Here is an 18,577-nt window from a genome sequence, read left to right as displayed (position 1 = left end):
CTTCTTCAGTGTGCACTAATGAGAGTAAAGGTCTGTTCTTCTTCTCTTCTTAAAACTTAGTCCCCCATAGTAGATTCAATCACCAAATAAATGTCCTGATTGATTAATTTGCCATAGCATTTCTTAGATTTGCCATATTGCTATATTTGAGAAAAAGTTTTCTATGTATGCCATATAGAGAAATGCTGCATCAGCCAATGGATGACATTTTTGTTTATTCCTAACATGGATTTAAAAATTCTCTATTTTGTATGTGTCTATGATGTTCTCGAGCAAGTTTCAAGGGCTGCTAACTGTAGCCAATGCATTCATCCCACACTTCATGCACTTTGCCGCTGGATAAAATCCCTTCTTGGCCTTTCTTGTAGGACAACAAGAAAAAGCACATGGCCCGTATGGGGATCGAACACATGACCTTGGCGTTATTAGCACCACGCTCTAACCAACTGAGCTAACCGGCCAAACATAAAAGCATCAGCAAACTCATAAATGCCAAATGTACCTAAAACAGGAGAACATTCAGTATTTCAAAGATCAGCAATATTGAGTAGAGGAAGACTCTCTAATAATGGGTTCCATGGTGTAATGGTGAGCGCTTTGGACTTTGAATCCAGTAATCTGATTTCAATTCTTGGTGGGACCTAACTTTGTTCAATTTCCTTAAAGTTGAATTTTAGGATAGCTTATCTATATTTAAACTTTGTATAAATCCCATCATCTTCAGTGGTTTCTTTACTCCAAACTAATTTTGAAACTGTTTCAAATCAGTTTTCAACTGGAGAGATGTTTGTCAAACATTTGGAAATAGGAATAGTTGCAATAAGAATGCAGTGATCCATCACTTGTGCTATGGTTTTAAGATATTCTGGTTTTAAGAATTTTCTTCTTCAGTGTGCACTAATGAGAGTAAAGGTCTGTTCTTCTTCTCTTCTTAAAACTTAGTCCCCCATAGTAGATTCAATCACCAAATAAATGTCCTGATTGATTAATTTGCCATAGCATTTCTTAGATTTGCCATATTGCTATATTTGAGAAAAAGTTTTCTATGTATGCCATATAGAGAAATGCTGCATCAGCCAATGGATGACATTTTTGTTTATTCCTAACATGGATTTAAAAATTCTCTATTTTGTATGTGTCTATGATGTTCTCGAGCAAGTTTCAAGGGCTGCTAACTGTAGCCAATGCATTCATCCCACACTTCATGCACTTTGCCGCTGGATAAAATCCCTTCTTGGCATTTCTTGTAGGACAACAAGAAAAAGCACATGGCCCGTATGGGGATCGAACCCATGACCTTGGCGTTATTAACCAACTGAGCTAACCGGCCAAACATAAAAGCATCAGCAAACTCATAAATGCCAAATTTACCTAAAACAGGAGAACATTCAGTATTTCAAAGATCAGCAATATTGAGTAGAGGAAGACTCTCTAATATTGGGTTCCATGGTGTAATGGTGAGCACTTTGGACTTTGAATCCAGTAATCTGATTTCAAATCTTGGTGGGACCTAACTTTGTTCAATTTCCTTAAAGTTGAATTTTAGGATAGCTTATCTATATTTAAACTTTGTATAAATCCCATCATCTTCAGTGGTTTTTTTACTCCAAACTAATTTTGAAACTGTTTCAAATCAGTTTTCAACTGGAGAGATGTTTGTCAAACATTTGGAAATAGGAATAGTTGCAATAAGAATGCAGTGATCCATCACTTGTGCTATGGTTTTAAGATATTCTGGTTTTAAGAATTTTCTTCTTCAGTGTGCACTAATGAGAGTAAAGGTCTGTTCTTCTTCTCTTCTTAAAACTTAGTCCCCCATAGTAGATTCAATCACCAAATAAATGTCCTGATTGATTAATTTGCCATAGCATTTCTTAGATTTGCCATATTGCTATATTTGAGAAAAAGTTTTCTATGTATGCCATATAGAGAAATGCTGCATCAGCCAATGGATGACATTTTTGTTTATTCCTAACATGGATTTAAAAATTCTCTATTTTGTATGTGTCTATGATGTTCTCGAGCAAGTTTCAAGGGCTGCTAACTGTAGCCAATGCATTCATCCCACACTTCATGCACTTTGCCGCTGGATAAAATCCCTTCTTGGCATTTCTTGTAGGACAACAAGAAAAAGCACATGGCCCGTATGGGGATCGAACCCATGACCTTGGCGTTATTAACCAACTGAGCTAACCGGCCAAACATAAAAGCATCAGCAAACTCATAAATGCCAAATTTACCTAAAACAGGAGAACATTCAGTATTTCAAAGATCAGCAATATTGAGTAGAGGAAGACTCTCTAATATTGGGTTCCATGGTGTAATGGTGAGCACTTTGGACTTTGAATCCAGTAATCTGATTTCAAATCTTGGTGGGACCTAACTTTGTTCAATTTCCTTAAAGTTGAATTTTAGGATAGCTTATCTATATTTAAACTTTGTATAAATCCCATCATCTTCAGTGTTTTTTTTACTCCAAACTAATTTTGAAACTGTTTCAATTCAGTTTTCAACTGGAGAGATGTTTGTCAAACATTTGGAAATAGGAAAAGTTGCAATAAGAATGCAGTGATCCATCACTTGTGCTATGGTTTTAAGATATTCTGGTTTTAAGAATTTTCTTCTTCAGTGTGCACTAATGAGAGTAAAGGTCTGTTCTTCTTCTCTTCTTAAAACTTAGTCCCCCATAGTAGATTCAATCACCAAATAAATGTCCTGATTGATTAATTTGCCTTAGCATTTCTTAGATTTGCCATATTGCTATATTTGAGAAAAAGTTTTCTATGTATGCCATATAGAGAAATGCTGCATCAGCCAAAGGATGACATTTTTGTTTATTCCTAACATGGATTTAAAAATTATCTGTTTTGTATGTGTCTATGATGTTCTCTAGCACGTTTCAAGGGCTGCTAACTGTAGCCAATGCATTCATCCCACACTTCATGCAATTTGCCGCTGGATAAAATCCCTTCTTGGCCTTTCTTGTAGGACAACAAGAAAAAGCACATGGCCCGTATGGGGATCGAACACATGACCTTGGCGTTATTAGCACCACGCTCTAACCAACTGAGCTAACCGGCCAAACATAAAAGCATCAGCAAACTCATAAATGCCAAATGTACCTAAAACAGGAGAACATTCAGTATTTCAAAGATCAGCAATATTGAGTAGAGGAAGACTCTCTAATAATGGGTTCCATGGTGTAATGGTGAGCGCTTTGGACTTTGAATCCAGTAATCTGATTTCAATTCTTGGTGGGACCTAACTTTGTTCAATTTCCTTAAAGTTGAATTTTAGGATAGCTTATCTATATTTAAACTTTGTATAAATCCCATCATCTTCAGTGGTTTCTTTACTCCAAACTAATTTTGAAACTGTTTCAAATCAGTTTTCAACTGGAGAGATGTTTGTCAAACATTTGGAAATAGGAATAGTTGCAATAAGAATGCAGTGATCCATCACTTGTGCTATGGTTTTAAGATATTCTGGTTTTAAGAATTTTCTTCTTCAGTGTGCACTAATGAGAGTAAAGGTCTGTTCTTCTTCTCTTCTTAAAACTTAGTCCCCCATAGTAGATTCAATCACCAAATAAATGTCCTGATTGATTAATTTGCCATAGCATTTCTTAGATTTGCCATATTGCTATATTTGAGAAAAAGTTTTCTATGTATGCCATATAGAGAAATGCTGCATCAGCCAATGGATGACATTTTTGTTTATTCCTAACATGGATTTAAAAATTCTCTATTTTGTATGTGTCTATGATGTTCTCGAGCAAGTTTCAAGGGCTGCTAACTGTAGCCAATGCATTCATCCCACACTTCATGCACTTTGCAGCTGGATAAAATCCCTTCTTGGCATTTCTTGTAGGACAACAAGAAAAATCACATTGCCCATATGGGGATCAAACCCATGACCTTGGCGATACTAGCACCACACTCTAACCAACTGAGCTAACCGGCCAAACATAAAAGCATAATCAAACTCAAAAATGCCAAATGTACCTAAAACAGGAGAACATTCAGTAATTCAAAGATCAGCAATATTGAGTAGAGGAAGACTCTCTAATAATGGGTTCCATGGTGTAATGGTGAGCCCTTTGAACTTTGAATCCAGTAATCTGATTTCAAATCTTGGTGGGACCTAACTTTGTTCAATTTCCTTAAAGTTGAATTTTAGGATAGCTTATCTATATTTAAACTTTGTATAAATCCCATCATCTTCAGTGGTTTTTTTACTCCAAACTAATTTTGAAGCTGTTTCAAATCAGTTTTCAACTGGAGAGATGTTTGTCAAACATTTGGAAATAGGAAAAGTTGCAATAAGAATGCAGTGATCCATCACTTGTGCTATGGTTTTAAGATATTCTGGTTTTAAGAATTTTCTTCTTCAGTGTGCACTAATGAGAGTAAAGGTCTGTTCTTCTTCTCTTCTTAAAACTTAGTCCCCCATAGTAGATTCAATCACCAAATAAATGTCCTGATTGATTAATTTGCCTTAGCATTTCTTAGATTTGCCATATTGCTATATTTGAGAAAAAGTTTTCTATGTATGCCATATAGAGAAATGCTGCATCAGCCAAAGGATGACATTTTTGTTTATTCCTAACATGGATTTAAAAATTCTCTGTTTTGTATGTGTCTATGATGTTCTCTAGCAAGTTTCAAGGGCTGCTAACTGTAGCCAATGCATTCATCCCACACTTCATGCACTTTGCAGCTGGATAAAATCCCTTCTTGGCATTTCTTGTAGGACAACAAGAAAAAGCACATGGCCCATATGGGGATCGAACACATGACCTTGGCATTATTAGCACCACGCTCTAACCAACTGAGCTAACCGGCCAAACATAAAAGCATCAGCAAACTGATAAATGCCAAATGTACCTAAAACAGGAGAACATTCAGTATTTCAAAGATCAGCAATATTGAGTAGAGGAAGACTCTCTAATAATGGGTTCCATGGTGTAATGGTGAGCACTTTGGACTTTGAATCCAGTAATCTGATTTCAATTCTTGGTGGGACCTAACTTTGTTCAATTTCCTTAAAGTTGAATTTTAGGATAGCTTATCTATATTTAAACTTTGTATAAATCCCATCATCTTCAGTGGTTTCTTTACTCCAAACTAATTTTGAAACTGTTTCAAATCAGTTTTCAACTGGAGAGATGTTTGTCAAACATTTGGAAATAGGAATAGTTGCAATAAGAATGCAGTGATCCATCACTTGTGCTATGGTTTTAAGATATTCTGGTTTTAAGAATTTTCTTCTTCAGTGTGCACTAATGAGAGTAAAGGTCTGTTCTTCTTCTCTTCTTAAAACTTAGTCCCCCATAGTAGATTCAATCACCAAATAAATGTCCTGATTGATTAATTTGCCATAGCATTTCTTAGATTTGCCATATTGCTATATTTGAGAAAAAGTTTTCTATGTATGCCATATAGAGAAATGCTGCATCAGCCAATGGATGACATTTTTGTTTATTCCTAACATGGATTTAAAAATTCTCTATTATGTATGTGTCTATGATGTTCTCGAGCAAGTTTCAAGGGCTGCTAACTGTAGCCAATGCATTCATCCCACACTTCATGCACTTTGCCGCTGGATAAAATCCCTTCTTGGCCTTTCTTGTAGCACAACAAGAAAAAGCACATGGCCCGTATGGGGATCGAACACATGACCTTGGCGTTATTAGCACCACGCTCTAACCAACTGAGCTAACCGGCCAAACATAAAAGCATCAGCAAACTCATAAATGCCAAATGTACCTAAAACAGGAGAACATTCAGTATTTCAAAGATCAGCAATATTGAGTAGAGGAAGACTCTCTAATAATGGGTTCCATGGTGTAATGGTGAGCGCTTTGGACTTTGAATCCAGTAATCTGATTTCAATTCTTGGTGGGACCTAACTTTGTTCAATTTCCTTAAAGTTGAATTTTAGGATAGCTTATCTATATTTAAACTTTGTATAAATCCCATCATCTTCAGTGGTTTCTTTACTCCAAACTAATTTTGAAACTGTTTCAAATCAGTTTTCAACTGGAGAGATGTTTGTCAAACATTTGGAAATAGGAATAGTTGCAATAAGAATGCAGTGATCCATCACTTGTGCTATGGTTTTAAGATATTCTGGTTTTAAGAATTTTCTTCTTCAGTGTGCACTAATGAGAGTAAAGGTCTGTTCTTCTTCTCTTCTTAAAACTTAGTCCCCCATAGTAGATTCAATCACCAAATAAATGTCCTGATTGATTAATTTGCCATAGCATTTCTTAGATTTGCCATATTGCTATATTTGAGAAAAAGTTTTCTATGTATGCCATATAGAGAAATGCTGCATCAGCCAATGGATGACATTTTTGTTTATTCCTAACATGGATTTAAAAATTCTCTATTTTGTATGTGTCTATGATGTTCTCGAGCAAGTTTCAAGGGCTGCTAACTGTAGCCAATGCATTCATCCCACACTTCATGCACTTTGCCGCTGGATAAAATCCCTTCTTGGCATTTCTTGTAGGACAACAAGAAAAAGCACATGGCCCGTATGGGGATCGAACCCATGACCTTGGCGTTATTAACCAACTGAGCTAACCGGCCAAACATAAAAGCATCAGCAAACTCATAAATGCCAAATTTACCTAAAACAGGAGAACATTCAGTATTTCAAAGATCAGCAATATTGAGTAGAGGAAGACTCTCTAATATTGGGTTCCATGGTGTAATGGTGAGCACTTTGGACTTTGAATCCAGTAATCTGATTTCAAATCTTGGTGGGACCTAACTTTGTTCAATTTCCTTAAAGTTGAATTTTAGGATAGCTTATCTATATTTAAACTTTGTATAAATCCCATCATCTTCAGTGGTTTTTTTACTCCAAACTAATTTTGAAACTGTTTCAAATCAGTTTTCAACTGGAGAGATGTTTGTCAAACATTTGGAAATAGGAATAGTTGCAATAAGAATGCAGTGATCCATCACTTGTGCTATGGTTTTAAGATATTCTGGTTTTAAGAATTTTCTTCTTCAGTGTGCACTAATGAGAGTAAAGGTCTGTTCTTCTTCTCTTCTTAAAACTTAGTCCCCCATAGTAGATTCAATCACCAAATAAATGTCCTGATTGATTAATTTGCCATAGCATTTCTTAGATTTGCCATATTGCTATATTTGAGAAAAAGTTTTCTATGTATGCCATATAGAGAAATGCTGCATCAGCCAATGGATGACATTTTTGTTTATTCCTAACATGGATTTAAAAATTCTCTATTTTGTATGTGTCTATGATGTTCTCGAGCAAGTTTCAAGGGCTGCTAACTGTAGCCAATGCATTCATCCCACACTTCATGCACTTTGCCGCTGGATAAAATCCCTTCTTGGCATTTCTTGTAGGACAACAAGAAAAAGCACATGGCCCGTATGGGGATCGAACCCATGACCTTGGCGTTATTAACCAACTGAGCTAACCGGCCAAACATAAAAGCATCAGCAAACTCATAAATGCCAAATTTACCTAAAACAGGAGAACATTCAGTATTTCAAAGATCAGCAATATTGAGTAGAGGAAGACTCTCTAATATTGGGTTCCATGGTGTAATGGTGAGCACTTTGGACTTTGAATCCAGTAATCTGATTTCAAATCTTGGTGGGACCTAACTTTGTTCAATTTCCTTAAAGTTGAATTTTAGGATAGCTTATCTATATTTAAACTTTGTATAAATCCCATCATCTTCAGTGTTTTTTTTACTCCAAACTAATTTTGAAACTGTTTCAATTCAGTTTTCAACTGGAGAGATGTTTGTCAAACATTTGGAAATAGGAAAAGTTGCAATAAGAATGCAGTGATCCATCACTTGTGCTATGGTTTTAAGATATTCTGGTTTTAAGAATTTTCTTCTTCAGTGTGCACTAATGAGAGTAAAGGTCTGTTCTTCTTCTCTTCTTAAAACTTAGTCCCCCATAGTAGATTCAATCACCAAATAAATGTCCTGATTGATTAATTTGCCTTAGCATTTCTTAGATTTGCCATATTGCTATATTTGAGAAAAAGTTTTCTATGTATGCCATATAGAGAAATGCTGCATCAGCCAAAGGATGACATTTTTGTTTATTCCTAACATGGATTTAAAAATTATCTGTTTTGTATGTGTCTATGATGTTCTCTAGCACGTTTCAAGGGCTGCTAACTGTAGCCAATGCATTCATCCCACACTTCATGCAATTTGCCGCTGGATAAAATCCCTTCTTGGCCTTTCTTGTAGGACAACAAGAAAAAGCACATGGCCCGTATGGGGATCGAACACATGACCTTGGCGTTATTAGCACCACGCTCTAACCAACTGAGCTAACCGGCCAAACATAAAAGCATCAGCAAACTCATAAATGCCAAATGTACCTAAAACAGGAGAACATTCAGTATTTCAAAGATCAGCAATATTGAGTAGAGGAAGACTCTCTAATAATGGGTTCCATGGTGTAATGGTGAGCGCTTTGGACTTTGAATCCAGTAATCTGATTTCAATTCTTGGTGGGACCTAACTTTGTTCAATTTCCTTAAAGTTGAATTTTAGGATAGCTTATCTATATTTAAACTTTGTATAAATCCCATCATCTTCAGTGGTTTCTTTACTCCAAACTAATTTTGAAACTGTTTCAAATCAGTTTTCAACTGGAGAGATGTTTGTCAAACATTTGGAAATAGGAATAGTTGCAATAAGAATGCAGTGATCCATCACTTGTGCTATGGTTTTAAGATATTCTGGTTTTAAGAATTTTCTTCTTCAGTGTGCACTAATGAGAGTAAAGGTCTGTTCTTCTTCTCTTCTTAAAACTTAGTCCCCCATAGTAGATTCAATCACCAAATAAATGTCCTGATTGATTAATTTGCCATAGCATTTCTTAGATTTGCCATATTGCTATATTTGAGAAAAAGTTTTCTATGTATGCCATATAGAGAAATGCTGCATCAGCCAATGGATGACATTTTTGTTTATTCCTAACATGGATTTAAAAATTCTCTATTTTGTATGTGTCTATGATGTTCTCGAGCAAGTTTCAAGGGCTGCTAACTGTAGCCAATGCATTCATCCCACACTTCATGCACTTTGCAGCTGGATAAAATCCCTTCTTGGCATTTCTTGTAGGACAACAAGAAAAATCACATTGCCCATATGGGGATCAAACCCATGACCTTGGCGATACTAGCACCACACTCTAACCAACTGAGCTAACCGGCCAAACATAAAAGCATAATCAAACTCAAAAATGCCAAATGTACCTAAAACAGGAGAACATTCAGTAATTCAAAGATCAGCAATATTGAGTAGAGGAAGACTCTCTAATAATGGGTTCCATGGTGTAATGGTGAGCCCTTTGAACTTTGAATCCAGTAATCTGATTTCAAATCTTGGTGGGACCTAACTTTGTTCAATTTCCTTAAAGTTGAATTTTAATATTTAAACTTTGTATAAATCCCATCATCTTCAGTGGTTTTTTTACTCCAAACTAATTTTGAAGCTGTTTCAAATCAGTTTTCAACTGGAGAGATGTTTGTCAAACATTTGGAAATAGGAAAAGTTGCAATAAGAATGCAGTGATCCATCACTTGTGCTATGGTTTTAAGATATTCTGGTTTTAAGAATTTTCTTCTTCAGTGTGCACTAATGAGAGTAAAGGTCTTTTCTTCTTCTCGTCTTAAAACTTAGTCCCCCATAGTAGATTCAATCACCAAATAAATGTCCTGATTGATTAATTTGCCATAGCATTTCTTAGATTTGCCATATTGCTATATTTGAGAAAAAGTTTTCTATGTATGCCATATAGAGAAATGCTGCATCAGCCAAAGGATGACATTTTTGTTTATTCCTAACATGGATTTAAAAATTCTCTGTTTTGTATGTGTCTATGATGTTCTCTAGCAAGTTTCAAGGGCTGCTAACTGTAGCCAATGCATTCATCCCACACTTCATGCACTTTGCCGCTGGATAAAATCCCTTCTTGGCATTTCTTGTAGGACAACAAGAAAAAGCACATGGCCCGTATGGGGATCGAACACATGACCTTGGCGTTATTAGCACCACGCTCTAACCAACTGAGCTAACCGGCCAAACATAAAAGCATCAGCAAACTCATAAATGCCAAATGTACCTAAAACAGGAGAACATTCAGTATTTCAAATATCAGCAATATTGAGTAGAGGAAGACTCTCTAATAATGGGTTCCATGGTGTAATGGTGAGCGCTTTGGACTTTGAATCCAGTAATCTGATTTCAATTCTTGGTGGGACCTAACTTTGTTCAATTTCCTTAAAGTTGAATTTTAGGATAGCTTATCTATATTTAAACTTTGTATAAATCCCATCATCTTCAGTGGTTTCTTTACTCCAAACTAATTTTGAAACTGTTTCAAATCAGTTTTCAACTGGAGAGATGTTTGTCAAACATTTGGAAATAGGAATAGTTGCAATAAGAATGCAGTGATCCATCACTTGTTCTATGGTTTTAAGATATTCTGGTTTTAAGAATTTTCTTCTTCAGTGTGCACTAATGAGAGTAAAGGTCTGTTCTTCTTCTCGTCTTAAAACTTAGTCCCCCATAGTAGATTCAATCACCAAATAAATGTCCTGATTGATTAATTTGCCATAGCATTTCTTAGATTTGCCATATTGCTATATTTGAGAAAAAGTTTTCTATGTATGCCATATAGAGAAATGCTGCATCAGCCAATGGATGACATTTTTGTTTATTCCTAACATGGATTTAAAAATTCTCTATTATGTATGTGTCTATGATGTTCTCGAGCAAGTTTCAAGGGCTGCTAACTGTAGCCAATGCATTCATCCCACACTTCATGCACTTTGCTGCTGGATAAAATCCCTTCTTGGCATTTCTTGTAGGACAACAAGAAAAAGCACAAGGCCCGTATGGGGATCGAACCCAAGACCTTGGCGTTATTAACCAACTGAGCTAACCGGCCAAACATAAAAGCATCAGCAAACTCATAAATGCCAAATTTAACTAAAACAGGAGAACATTCAGTATTTCAAAGATCAGCAATATTGAGTAGAGGAAGACTCTCTAATAATGGGTTCCATGGTGTAATGGTGAGCGCTTTGGACTTTGAATCCAGTAATCTGATTTCAATTCTTGGTGGGACCTAACTTTGTTCAATTTCCTTAAAGTTGAATTTTAGGATAGCTTATCTATATTTAAACTTTGTATAAATCCCATCATCTTCAGTGGTTTCTTTACTCCAAATTAATTTTGAAACTGTTTCAAATCAGTTTTCAACTGGAGAGATGTTTGTCAAACATTTGGAAATAGGAATAGTTGCAATAAGAATGCAGTGATCCATCACTTGTTCTATGGTTTTAAGATATTCTGGTTTTAAGAATTTTCTTCTTCAGTGTGCACTAATGAGAGTAAAGGTCTGTTCTTCTTCTCGTCTTAAAACTTAGTCCCCCATAGTAGATTCAATCACCAAATAAATGTCCTGATTGATTAATTTGCCATAGCATTTCTTAGATTTGCCATATTGCTATATTTGAGAAAAAGTTTTCTATGTATGCCATATAGAGAAATGCTGCATCAGCCAATGGATGACATTTTTGTTTATTCCTAACTTGGATTTAAAAATTCTCTATTATGTATGTGTCTATGATGTTCTCGAGCAAGTTTCAAGGGCTGCTAACTGTAGCCAATGCATTCATCCCACACTTCATGCACTTTGCTGCTGGATAAAATCCCTTCTTGGCATTTCTTGTAGGACAACAAGAAAAAGCACAAGGCCCGTATGGGGATCGAACCCATGACCTTGGCGTTATTAACCAACTGAGCTAACCGGCCAAACATAAAAGCATCAGCAAACTCATAAATGCCAAATTTACCTAAAACAGGAGAACATACAGTATTTCAAAGATCAGCAATATTGAGTAGAGGAAGACTCTCTAATAATGGGTTCCATGGTGTAATGGTGAGCACTTTGGACTTTAAATCCAGTAATCTGATTTCAAATCTTGGTGGGACCTAACTTTGTTCAATTTCCTTAAAGTTGAATTTTAGGATAGCTTATCTATATTTAAACTTTGTATAAATCCCATCATCTTCAGTGGTTTCTTTACTCCAAACTAATTTTGAAGCTGTTTCAAATCAGTTTTCAACTGGAGAGATGTTTGTCAAACATTTGGAAATAGGAAAAGTTGCAATAAGAATGCAGTGATCCATCACTTGTGCTATGGTTTTAAGATATTCTGGTTTTAAGAATTTTCTTCTTCAGTGTGCACTAATGAGAGTAAAGGTCTGTTCTTCTTCTCTTCTTAAAACTTAGTCCCCCATAGTAGATTCAATCACCAAATAAATGTCCTGATTGAATAATTTGCCTTAGCATTTCTTAGATTTCCATATTGCTATATTTGAGAAAAAGTTTTCTATGTATGCCATATAGAGAAATGCTGCATCAGCCAAAGGATGACATTTTTGTTTATTCCTAACATGGATTTAAAAATTCTCTGTTTTGTATGTGTCTATGATGTTCTCTAGCAAGTTTCAAGGGATGCTAACTGTAGCCAATGCATTCATCCCACACTTCATGCACTTTGCCGCTGGATAAAATCCCTTCTTGGCATTTCTTGTAGGACAACAAGAAAAAGCACATGGCCCATATGGGGATCGAACACATGACCTTGGCGTTATTAGCACCACGCTCTAACCAACTGAGCTAACCGGCCAAACATAAAAGCATCAGCAAACTCATAAATGCCAAATTTACCTAAAACATGAGAACATTCAGTATTTCAAAGATCAGCAATATTGAGTAGAGGAAGACTCTCTAATAATGGGTTCCATGGTGTAATGGTGAGCACTTTGGACTTTGAATCCAGTAATCTGATTTCAAATCTTGGTGGGACCTAACTTTGTTCAATTTCCTTAAAGTTGAATTTTAGGATAGCTTATCTATATTTAAACTTTGTATAAATCCCATCATCTTCAGTGGTTTCTTTACTCCAAACTAATTTTGAAACTGTTTCAAATCAGTTTTCAACTGGAGAGATGTTTGTCAAACATTTGGAAATAGGAAAAGTTGCAATAAGAATGCAGTGATCCATCACTTGTGCTATTGTTTTAAGATATTCTGGTTTTAAGAATTTTCTTCTTCAGTGTGCACTAATGAGAGTAAAGGTCTGTTCTTCTTCTCGTCTTAAAACTTAGTCCCCCATAGTAGATTCAATCACCAAATAAATGTCCTGATTGATTAATTTGCCATAGCATTTCTTAGATTTGCCATATTGCTATATTTGAGAAAAAGTTTTCTATGTATGCCATATAGAGAAATGCTGCATCAGCCAAAGGATGACATTTTTGTTTATTCCTAACATGGATTTAAAAATTCTCTGTTTTGTATGTGTCTATGATGTTCTCGAGCAAGTTTCAAGGGCTGCTAACTGTAGCCAATGCATTCATCCCACACTTCATGCACTTTGCTGCTGGATAAAATCCCTTCTTGGCATTTCTTGTAGGACAACAAGAAAAAGCACAAGGCCCGTATGGGGATCGAACCCATGACCTTGGCGTTATTAACCAACTGAGCTAACCGGCCAAACATAAAAGCATCAGCAAACTCATAAATGCCAAATTTACCTAAAACAGGAGAACATTCAGTATTTCAAAGATCAGCAATATTGAGTAGAGGAAGACTCTCTAATAATGGGTTCCATGGTGTAATGGTGAGCACTTTGGACTTTAAATCCAGTAATCTGATTTCAAATCTTGGTGGGACCTAACTTTGTTCAATTTCCTTAAAGTTGAATTTTAGGATAGCTTATCTATATTTAAACTTTGTATAAATCCCATCATCTTCAGTGGTTTTTTTACTCCAAACTAATTTTGAAGCTGTTTCAAATCAGTTTTCAACTGGAGAGATGTTTGTCAAACATTTGGAAATAGGAAAAGTTGCAATAAGAATGCAGTGATCCATCACTTGTGCTATGGTTTTAAGATATTCTGGTTTTAAGAATTTTCTTCTTCAGTGTGCACTAATGAGAGTAAAGGTCTGTTCTTCTTCTCTTCTTAAAACTTAGTCCCCCATAGTAGATTCAATCACCAAATAAATGTCCTGATTGAATAATTTGCCTTAGCATTTCTTAGATTTCCATATTGCTATATTTGAGAAAAAGTTTTCTATGTATGCCATATAGAGAAATGCTGCATCAGCCAAAGGATGACATTTTTGTTTATTCCTAACATGGATTTAAAAATTCTCTGTTTTGTATGTGTCTATGATGTTCTCTAGCAAGTTTCAAGGGCTGCTAACTGTAGCCAATGCATTCATCCCACACTTCATGCACTTTGCCGCTGGATAAAATCCCTTCTTGGCATTTCTTGTAGGACAACAAGAAAAAGCACATGGCCCATATGGGGATCGAACACATGACCTTGGTGTTATTAGCACCACGCTCTAACCAACTGAGCTAACCGGCCAAACATAAAAGCATCAGCAAACTCATAAATGCCAAATTTACCTAAAACATGAGAACATTCAGTATTTCAAAGATCAGCAATATTGAGTAGAGGAAGACTCTCTAATAATGGGTTCCATGGTGTAATGGTGAGCACTTTGGACTTTGAATCCAGTAATCTGATTTCAAATCTTGGTGGGACCTAACTTTGTTCAATTTCCTTAAAGTTGAATTTTAGGATAGCTTATCTATATTTAAACTTTGTATAAATCCCATCATCTTCAGTGGTTTCTTTACTCCAAACTAATTTTGAAACTGTTTCAAATCAGTTTTCAACTGGAGAGATGTTTGTCAAACATTTGGAAATAGGAAAAGTTGCAATAAGAATGCAGTGATCCATCACTTGTGCTATTGTTTTAAGATATTCTGGTTTTAAGAATTTTCTTCTTCAGTGTGCACTAATGAGAGTAAAGGTCTGTTCTTCTTCTCGTCTTAAAACTTAGTCCCCCATAGTAGATTCAATCACCAAATAAATGTCCTGATTGATTAATTTGCCATAGCATTTCTTAGATTTGCCATATTGCTATATTTGAGAAAAAGTTTTCTATGTATGCCATATAGAGAAATGCTGCATCAGCCAAAGGATGACATTTTTGTTTATTCCTAACATGGATTTAAAAATTCTCTGTTTTGTATGTGTCTATGATGTTCTCTAGCAAGTTTCAAGGGCTGCTAACTGTAGCCAATGCATTCATCCCACACTTCATGCACTTTGCCGCTGGATAAAATCCCTTCTTGGCATTTCTTGTAGGACAACAAGAAAAAGCACATGGCCCGTATGGGGATCGAACACATGACCTTTGCGTTATTAGCACCACGCTCTAACCAACTGAGCTAACCGGCCAAACATAAAAGCATCAGCAAACTGATGAATGCCAAATGTACCTAAAACAGGAGAACATTCAGTATTTCAAAGATCAGCAATAGTGAGTAGAGGAAGACTCTCAAATAATGGGTTCCATGGTGTAATGGTGAGCACTTTGGACTTTGAATTCAGTAATCTGATTTCAAATCTTGGTGGGACCTAACTTTGTTCAATTTCCTTAAAGTTGAATTTTAGGATAGCTTATCTATATTTAAACTTTGTATAAATCCCATCATCTTCAGTGGTTTTTTTACTCCAAACTAATTTTGAAGCTGTTTCAAATCAGTTTTCAACTGGAGAGATGTTTGTCAAACATTTGGAAATAGGAAAAGTTGCAATAAGAATGCAGTGATCCATCACTTGTGCTATGGTTTTAAGATATTCTGGTTTTAAGAATTTTCTTCTTCAGTGTGCACTAATGAGAGTAAAGGTCTGTTCTTCTTCTCGTCTTAAAACTTAGTCCCCCATAGTAGATTCAATCACCAAATAAATGTCCTGATTGATTAATTTGCCTTAGCATTTCTTAGATTTGCCATATTGCTATATTTGAGAAAAAGTTTTCTATGTATGCCATATAGAGAAATGCTGCATCAGCCAAAGGATGACATTTTTGTTTATTCCTAACATGGATTTAATAATTCTCTGTTTTGTATGTGTCTATGATGTTCTCTAGCAAGTTTCAAGGGCTGCTAACTGTAGCCAAAGCATTCATCCCACACTTCATGCACTTTGCCGCTGGATAAAATCCCTTCTTGGCATTTCTTGTAGGACAACAAGAAAAAGCACATGGCCCGTATGTGGATCGAACACATGACCTTGGCGTTATTAGCACCACGCTCTAACCAACTGAGCTAACCGGCCAAACATAAAAGCATCAGCAAACTCATAAATGCCAAATGTACCTAAAACAGGAGAACATTCAGTATTTCAAAGATCAGCAATATTGAGTAGAGGAAGACTCTCCAATAATGGGTTCCATGGTGTAATGGTGAGCGCTTTGGACTTTGAATCCAGTAATCTGATTTCAATTCTTGGTGGGACCTAACTTTGTTCAATTTCCTTAAAGTTGAATTTTAGGATAGCTTATCTATATTTAAACTTTGTATAAATCCCATCATCTTCAGTGGTTTCTTTACTCCAAACTAATTTTGAAACTGTTTCAAATCAGTTTTCAACTGGAGAGATGTTTGTCAAACATTTGGAAATAGAAATAGTTGCAATAAGAATGCAGTGATCCATCACTTGTGCTATGGTTTTAAGATATTCTGGTTTTAAGAATTTTCTTCTTCAGTGTGCACTAATGAGAGTAAAGGTCTGTTCTTCTTCTCGTCTTAAAACTTAGTCCCCCATAGTAGATTCAATCACCAAATAAATGTCCTGATTGATTAATTTGCCATAGCATTTCTTAGATTTGCCATATTGCTATATTTGAGAAAAAGTTTTCTATGTATGCCATATAGAGAAATGCTGCATCAGCCAATGGATGACATTTTTGTTTATTCCTAACATGGATTTAAAAATTCTCTATTATGTATGTGTCTATGATGTTCTCGAGCAAGTTTCAAGGGCTGCTAACTGTAGCCAATGCATTCATCCCACACTTCATGCACTTTGCTGCTGGATAAAATCCCTTCTTGGCATTTCTTGTAGGACAACAAGAAAAAGCACAAGGCCCGTATGGGGATCGAACCCATGACCTTGGCGTTATTAACCAACTGAGCTAATCGGCCAAACATAAAAGCATCAGCAAACTCATAAATGCCAAATTTACCTAAAACAGGAGAACATTCAGTATTTCAAAGATCAGCAATATTGAGTAGAGGAAGACTCTCTAATAATGGGTTCCATGGTGTAATGGTGAGCACTTTGGACTTTAAATCCAGTAATCTGATTTCAAATCTTGGTGGGACCTAACTTTGTTCAATTTCCTTAAAGTTGAATTTTAGGATAGCTTATCTATATTTAAACTTTGTATAAATCCCATCATCTTCAGTGGTTTTTTTACTCCAAACTAATTTTGAAGCTGTTTCAAATCAGTTTTCAACTGGAGAGATGTTTGTCAAACATTTGGAAATAGGAAAAGTTGCAATAAGAATGCAGTGATCCATCACTTGTGCTATGGTTTTAAGATATTCTGGTTTTAAGAATTTTCTTCTTCAGTGTGCACTAATGAGAGTAAAGGTCTGTTCTTCTTCTCTTCTTAAAACTTAGTCCCCCATAGTAGATTCAATCACCAAATAAATGTCCTGATTGAATAATTTGCCTTAGCATTTCTTAGATTTCCATATTGCTATATTTGAGAAAAAGTTTTCTATGTATGCCATATAGAGAAATGCTGCATCAGCCAAAGGATGACATTTTTGTTTATTCCTAACATGGATTTAAAAATTCTCTGTTTTGTATGTGTCTATGATGTTCTCTAGCAAGTTTCAAGGGCTGCTAACTGTAGCCAATGCATTCATCCCACACTTCATGCACTTTGCCGCTGGATAAAATCCCTTCTTGGCATTTCTTGTAGGACAACAAGAAAAAGCACATGGCCCATATGGGGATCGAACACATGACCTTGGCGTTATTAGCACCACGCTCTAACCAACTGAGCTAACCGGCCAAACATGAAAGCATCAGCAAACTCATAAATGCCAAATTTACCTAAAACATGAGAACATTCAGTATTTCAAAGATCAGCAATATTGAGTAGAGGAAGACTCTCTAATAATGGGTTCCATGGTGTAATGGTGAGCACTTTGGACTTTGAATCCAGTAATCTGATTTCAAATCTTGGTGGGACCTAACTTTGTTCAATTTCCTTAAAGTTGAATTTTAGGATAGCTTATCTATATTTAAACTTTGTATAAATCCCATCATCTTCAGTGGTTTCTTTACTCCAAACTAATTTTGAAACTGTTTCAAATCAGTTTTCAACTGGAGAGATGTTTGTCAAACATTTGGAAATAGGAAAAGTTGCAATAAGAATGCAGTGATCCATCACTTGTGCTATTGTTTTAAGATATTCTGGTTTTAAGAATTTTCTTCTTCAGTGTGCACTAATGAGAGTAAAGGTCTGTTCTTCTTCTCGTCTTAAAACTTAGTCCCCCATAGTAGATTCAATCACCAAATAAATGTCCTGATTGATTAAATTGCCATAGCATTTCTTAGATTTGCCATATTGCTATATTTGAGAAAAAGTTTTCTATGTATGCCATA

The 18,577-nt window shown here is 35.7% G+C and overlaps 10 non-coding genes across 10 annotated transcripts; all 10 read right to left on the bottom strand.

Annotated features, from left to right (window-relative positions):
- Positions 1-387: 387 nt before the first annotated feature.
- On the bottom strand, positions 388-461 carry TRNAI-AAU (transfer RNA isoleucine (anticodon AAU)). Its single transcript has one exon. It is a non-coding gene; the product is annotated as a tRNA-Ile (tRNA).
- A 2,546-nt stretch (positions 462-3,007) lies between these two features.
- On the bottom strand, positions 3,008-3,081 carry TRNAI-AAU (transfer RNA isoleucine (anticodon AAU)). The gene has a single exon. It is a non-coding gene; the product is annotated as a tRNA-Ile (tRNA).
- An 808-nt stretch (positions 3,082-3,889) lies between these two features.
- Positions 3,890-3,963, bottom strand: TRNAT-AGU (transfer RNA threonine (anticodon AGU)). Its single transcript has one exon. It is a non-coding gene; the product is annotated as a tRNA-Thr (tRNA).
- A 1,690-nt stretch (positions 3,964-5,653) lies between these two features.
- On the bottom strand, positions 5,654-5,727 carry TRNAI-AAU (transfer RNA isoleucine (anticodon AAU)). The gene has a single exon. It is a non-coding gene; the product is annotated as a tRNA-Ile (tRNA).
- Positions 5,728-8,273: 2,546 nt separating this feature from the next.
- Positions 8,274-8,347, bottom strand: TRNAI-AAU (transfer RNA isoleucine (anticodon AAU)). The gene has a single exon. It is a non-coding gene; the product is annotated as a tRNA-Ile (tRNA).
- An 808-nt stretch (positions 8,348-9,155) lies between these two features.
- On the bottom strand, positions 9,156-9,229 carry TRNAT-AGU (transfer RNA threonine (anticodon AGU)). The gene has a single exon. It is a non-coding gene; the product is annotated as a tRNA-Thr (tRNA).
- Positions 9,230-10,024: 795 nt separating this feature from the next.
- TRNAI-AAU (transfer RNA isoleucine (anticodon AAU)) lies at positions 10,025-10,098 on the bottom strand. The gene has a single exon. It is a non-coding gene; the product is annotated as a tRNA-Ile (tRNA).
- A 2,545-nt stretch (positions 10,099-12,643) lies between these two features.
- TRNAI-AAU (transfer RNA isoleucine (anticodon AAU)) lies at positions 12,644-12,717 on the bottom strand. The gene has a single exon. It is a non-coding gene; the product is annotated as a tRNA-Ile (tRNA).
- Positions 12,718-16,157: 3,440 nt separating this feature from the next.
- TRNAI-AAU (transfer RNA isoleucine (anticodon AAU)) lies at positions 16,158-16,231 on the bottom strand. The gene has a single exon. It is a non-coding gene; the product is annotated as a tRNA-Ile (tRNA).
- A 1,676-nt stretch (positions 16,232-17,907) lies between these two features.
- Positions 17,908-17,981, bottom strand: TRNAI-AAU (transfer RNA isoleucine (anticodon AAU)). The gene has a single exon. It is a non-coding gene; the product is annotated as a tRNA-Ile (tRNA).
- Positions 17,982-18,577: the final 596 nt, after the last annotated feature.

Source organism: Taudactylus pleione, unplaced genomic scaffold, assembly GCF_031769625.1.
Source record: "Taudactylus pleione unplaced genomic scaffold, aTauple2 ptg003615l, whole genome shotgun sequence".
NCBI lineage: Eukaryota > Metazoa > Chordata > Amphibia > Anura > Myobatrachidae > Taudactylus > Taudactylus pleione.
Note: the sequence above shows the minus strand (reverse complement) of the source record. Positions and strands in the feature narration are given on the sequence as shown.